Source organism: Mastomys coucha, unplaced genomic scaffold (assembly GCF_008632895.1).
Source record: "Mastomys coucha isolate ucsf_1 unplaced genomic scaffold, UCSF_Mcou_1 pScaffold21, whole genome shotgun sequence".
NCBI lineage: Eukaryota > Metazoa > Chordata > Mammalia > Rodentia > Muridae > Mastomys > Mastomys coucha.
The window spans coordinates 82,000,285-82,006,471 of NW_022196904.1; positions in this window are offsets into that span (position 1 = coordinate 82,000,285).

The window sequence follows — 6,187 nt, forward strand, 5'->3', positions numbered from 1 at the left end:
TCTCTCTCTCTCTCTCTCTCTCTCTCTTTCAATCATGTTCTGGGTGAAAGTGCTTTCAGCCTGTGTGTTGAAATTCCATGTGAGTTCTGTCAGCCAATGTGCAGATCCTAAGAAGATACAGATGTTGGCAGGACTGTAAATATTAAGGTATCTGAGGGGATATTGGGTAGAGCACTGGCCATGAGTGCTACACTTGAGACGTTAGTGTCATGCCATGCTATATTCCACATAAGACTCCATGGAGCCGTTGTACCCAGTAGCTGTTATTTTAAAGAGGTATATTTATTCAGGATAGTGAGCTTGGACTTGATGACTTATAAGGAGACTTCATGGCTGGTTCTGACTCCCAATAGATCAATCCAGAATCTTTGCCCTCCACAGTGGTTGGGTTATACAAAAATAACTTCATCAGACTTTTCACTATACCTGGTTCTAACAGGTGTCACACCTCTCCAGTTTCAATGAGTGTCAGGGCCATAGGATATAAATTAATATAAAAGGACTTATAAGCCTTATAGACACATGCTTCTGGTTACATGTATGTGACATACCATGTGGCAGATAATGTATAAAAATGTAAGATGAGACTCCAATCCTTCAGGAGCTATTGGACAAGCTTAGACATTCAGAATACACACATAGGAGATAGTTAACCATAGTGGACTAAACACTAGCTATTTAAAATTGCAACATAAACACAATAATGATTTCTTTTTTTTTTAAAGATTTATTTATTATTATTTCTAAGTACACTGTAGCTGTTTTCAGACACACCAGAAGAGGGTGTCAGATCTCATTATGGATGGTTGTGAGGCACCATGTGGTTGCTGGGATTTGAACTCAGGACCTTAGGGAGAGCAGTCAGTGCTCTTAACCGCTGAGCCATCTCTCCAGCCCCAATAATGATTTCTTTAATGAGAAGGATCAATAGGAACCAAATCAGCATGGGTAAGGAAAGGAAATGGGCTTGAGCTAGACATTAAAGGATTGGCAGGAGTTAAGAAGGACAGCATTCTTCGTAAGTAAGTCATTGAAGGGAGGGCACACTCAGAGGACATGTATCATTAAAGAAGAAGGTGCATGTTCAAGAGGAGTAAGAAAGCCTCTGAGTGCGTCTATGTCTAGTATATAAAGGGACTCTGGATTCGGCTTTAATCCAGCATTCAAGTTGTTTTCAAATAATTTTCCAGAGTTACTTTATACCTTTAAAAAAGGGTTATTGTTAGAAGGGTAAGGGTTCATAGTGGATGAATCTTAGCCCTTTGCTGACCACCAGTACATACACTCATGCCATATGAAGATTACTGTATTAGGGAAGATTACAAACAGAATTCTAGAGGACAATTCTGCACTCAGTCAGAGGCAGAGAGTATGACTAGATTCCCACTGGGCTGGGAGCCTACCTTAACTCTCCAGATGCTCCTTATGCCAAAAGTTTAGGGAACCAGGATGCATTTATGGAACGGTTGTAATGGAAGATACTTGGTTAAGGATCTAGCAGCTCTAGTTTGCCTAAAAATGCTATCTATGTTTTAGAACTCAGAGTCAATATCTTTGGAAATTTCTCATGTGGCATGCAAATGAAAAAGGTTGAGAGAACAGTGATTCAGAACAAAAAGGGAGGCTTTAGAGGAATTCAGATAATCGTTACAACAGGCTGAGCTAGAATAAAGTCACCCAACAGAGGATGGAGGTGTGCTTGAGGGTAATCAAGATTTGTCTTTTTCTATTCTATACCCTGGCCTGTTGGCTTCTCCTGTTCCTTCTATTGATTCCAGCTTATTTTATGGCTATGCTTAGGATGAAGGGGTCAGTAAACTTGCTGTAACTGGGTTTGGTAAAACTCTATGCCTAACATTGTGGTGAGTTTTCATTTCAAGCTTGTATCTGGGGTTTCAAGGAGAGCTTCTTGACCATTATGATAATCTGAAAGGGTCTCCCTGAATTCATATGTTGAATTCTAATGAGTAATATGAGAATTGAGGGGTGGGACATTTAGGAGATCAGTAAATAATAAAGGTAGGACCTTTATAAAAGAGAGTTGAATCCATATAAAAGAGTTGGAAGAACGAGCTAGTTCCCTTTGTCCCTTCTATCTCTTATGCTATTTAAGGACACAGAACTTAAGGTACTATCTTGGAAGCAGACACTGGGCCACCACAAGATACAGAACATAGTAAAAGTTTGATCTTGGACTTCACAGCTTCCAAGAAGATGAAAGATAAATTCTTGTTTATAAAATTACCTCATCTCAGATATTGTTATAGAAATACAAATTGAACTAAGATATAAAGGGAAGAATGAACTCTCTTTGAATGACATCTTGTGCATGATGCATAGTAACCCACTCTTTATGACACAATAGTGCTAGCTGAAAGATTTTCTAAGATTTACATATGAATAGAAGAGTAGCAGGGTACAAAGTTTCCTTGGTCTTTACAATTGTACAGTAAAATGTCTAAGTCTGTAATTGCTAGACAATATAGTGAAAACACTCTGATATAACTTAACTGTTCTATACATTTATAGGTGACATCAGAAGACTAGCTAGAACACCCAGTATTCTATTTGGCAAAGGAATTTGTTACACAGAAAAAATCCCTGTAGAAAACTCCTAAGTTTAGTGGGGTGTTTGTAAAACAACTTTGCTGTCAGAGGGTCCATTTTACTATCTAGTTAAACTAGCTCATTGTGAGACCCTCTGGAAATGAGTAGGTGGGGAGGAGGATCTTCCTGGGAAGTGGAAATCAAGGTTTATCTTTTCTCAAAAATAGAGGTCAGAGATCACTGTGTATGAGAGAACAGAAAGAATATGAGCCAGAGGCAGAAGATGAGTAATGGGAAGTAGTGTCTTCTGGATACAACAGGGTGGTTACACATAGAAATTATAAATATAAGACCTGTGAAAGCTGAACTCATATCAAATACTAGATTACAGAGTGGAGGTGGCTATGAAATTCTAGCCCTAGTAGAGAAGCTATTGACAATTGACTGCTAGGACAGGGAGAGTCTGCTTGACTAACACAGATGTAGAGGCTCACAGCCATCCATCGAACTGAGTACAGGGTCCCCAGTAAAGGAGTTAGAGAAAGGACCAATGGAGCTGAGGGGTTTGCAGCCCCTTAGGACGAACAACAATATGAACTAAGGAGTACCCTCAGAGCTCCCAGGGTCTCAACCACCAACCAAAGACTGCACATGGAGGGGTCTGATTGTTCAGGCAGCATGTGTATAGTAGAGGATTGTAAATTCAATCATCAATAGGAGGAGAGGACCTCGGCCCTGTGAAGGTTCTGTGCCCCAGTGTAGGGGAATGCCAGGGCCAGAAAGTGGGAGAGGGCGGGGTGGCAGGCATGGGGAAGTGGGAGGCAACAGGGGTTTGTTTTTGTTGTTTTTGTTTGTTTCTTTGTTTTTTGGAGGGGAAACTGGGAATGGAGAAATTTACATGTAAATAAAGAAAATATCTAAAAGAAAAAAAAAGAGTGTAGCACTCGGTAAGTCGACTATATTCTTGTGTAAAGTCACACATCTAAGAGTATATGGGCAGCACAAATATGACTTTTTTTTTTTTAAAGGAGACATCAAGTCTGTTGGGTAGGGAAGTGGGATGGATCTGGGAGAAATTGGGGGAAGTGTAGGGATATGCTCAAAACACATTAGAAGAAAATTTCAAAGAATTAATACAAAAGACCTACAATAGTCACAACTAGATTCTGATATAGCAGCAATAACTCCTCCTTCCAGTTGGTTCTGAAGCCTCCCTGGTTCTTAATGCTTTGTGGGTCCACTCAGACTATTTTATTGTTTTGGGATATGCAGAAAGCACACATTTAAAAGTATGGGTTTGATTATTTTTCTTAAAGGGGAAAAGGAAAGATTGTGAGGCACCAGGTACAGGATTGAGTAAATGCTTTGTCATTTACTAGTAGTGGGTCTTGGATGAACTATCAATCTTTATGAATCTGTTTTCTCGCCAGTAAAACCTCTAACTCTTGAGGCTTCTCTGAGAGTCATGTACAGCAACAAATGCCAATGCTTTTCAGATCTTCAGACAGAAAGACCCTTTACAAGAACTTGCTATGATGATTATTTCTGCATGCTACATTCTAGGGAGCCCCACAGTGCCGAAACAACACTGGTTTATGCTTCACAGCTGTTCTGGTAGTGTTTACTGCACATGGGTGAACGGCTGAATTTAAGGAAATAGTTTACTTACTATAGGGTTATAACTGCTGCAGATTGCATGGGGGTGCCTCACACCTAAAGAAGAATACAATCTTCATCATCTCAAGGGCCAGCCAGATGCCAGATGCCACACTGCATGTGCAACAGAGAGTAGCCAGGCATGCTGTCTTGTAAAAATGTAATGGCAGGTACTAATGTGATTAAAGCTCCGGTGAACAAGCCTGATCCAGTGACATGTTGTTTTGAATCCCTGTATAGACATTCTTGGACAGAAGATTCTGTTTTTCACTTAATTACCCATTGAGTTTCCTAAGTTTAGCTGAGCCTTTTATTTATTCTTCATTTAGATTAGTATGGTACACTGGAGTGAACACATGCTTTGGAGATACAACATTGGGTTTCAGCCTTCCTTCTTAAAAATAGGCTAGTTATGAGTTACTATTTATTACCACCCTCTAAGCCTTGGTTTTTCTCACCCTCTAAATGTTGATTTTTAAATTATTTTAATAGTAGATACTTACACACTATAGTATGATAATGTGATGTATGTTGTATAATGATCAAATTAGAGTGAGCAGTTAGCATTTGTATCTTCTTAAACATATCAAATCACTTGCTGTACAACATGAATATTTAAGAGTGGGTCATATTTCAGTATGACATGAACTGATCTAATCAGGTGAATTAACACTTCTAACAACATACTATTATTTTGTGTTGGAGCCTTTGAGTTCCTTTTGTGTAGTTATTCATAAAAATACAGAATAGGTTATCATAAGCTATGGACCTTTCAGTCTGCTTATAGAATTCTGTAGTCTCTACAAACTTTGTCAAATCTCTCCTACAAAAATGGTCAAACCCCAAGACCCACCTTATCAGCTTTTTGCAAAGCAGTGACCCTACTTCTTGTACTATTTTCTTGAATAAGTTAGTTATTGCATCACTGTGACTACAGTATCTGAAGGATACAGTTGAAAGGAAGGGACATTCTTTAGACTCAAGCAGAGAATTTCCATCTATCATGGCAGGAAAGGCATGGCAGGATGAGGATGTGGGAGGATTTGTTCATATCAAAGAAGATCAGGAATCAGGGAGCAAGGCTGGGAACCATGACCCACTTTCATTACCTAGGCTTTACCTACCAAATGTCCCACAGCCTCTCAAAACAGTATCATCAGAGGAAGACTTAGTCAAACATGAGCCTGTAAAGGACATTTCTATTTCATATTTAAAATGTCTTATACATTTTTCTGATTCTTGTTTATCTTAGCCCACATTAATGTTATCACTCCAAGGTTAGATAACTATTTTGCTTGTGCATTCTCTAGACGTAGCATGCCCCAGCATTTGTAAGTGTATTCTTTGTATGTAATTTCTAGTTAGATGATTGATATATGTAAAATGCTTAATAAGATGCTTGGTGCATAGGCAGTGCTAAGTAAATAACAGGTTTTTGAAATTACTTTAAAACATCGGACAAACTGTTCTTGGCTTGGATACTCCACCCTAAAACTTCAAGGCAGAAAATCCATGCCTGGCTCTTTGAGGGTTGTGATTCTGACCTTTGCATTTTTTCTTTTGAGTTCAACCAGGCTCACAGGGACCAGATGATTCATATAGCCAATGGGATGTAGACCTTGGGGTGAATGGATTAGTGGCCTCTCAGTTCTGAGCCTAGTATTTTGATAGGAATTAGAAAGAAAGGGAGATCACTTTTTACAGCAAGTTCTTAGTTGTTTCAAAGCCAGCTTATATGTTAATCAAATAAGCAAAGTGCTGATGTGCACAGGTGTCAAGATTGTGTCAATAGTTTAACTCCTGCCTCATTTATCTACGTTACTGTGGATGAAAGCAGATCTGTAAATGCAGGAACACTGAACTGTATGACAAAGATCAATTACAAGAACTTTCACACAGTGGATTAAAAAAATAAACAACATCTGTGTTAGTCAGGTACTGTCAGAGCCTCTCAGGAGATAGCTATATTTAGGCTGGCTTGCCC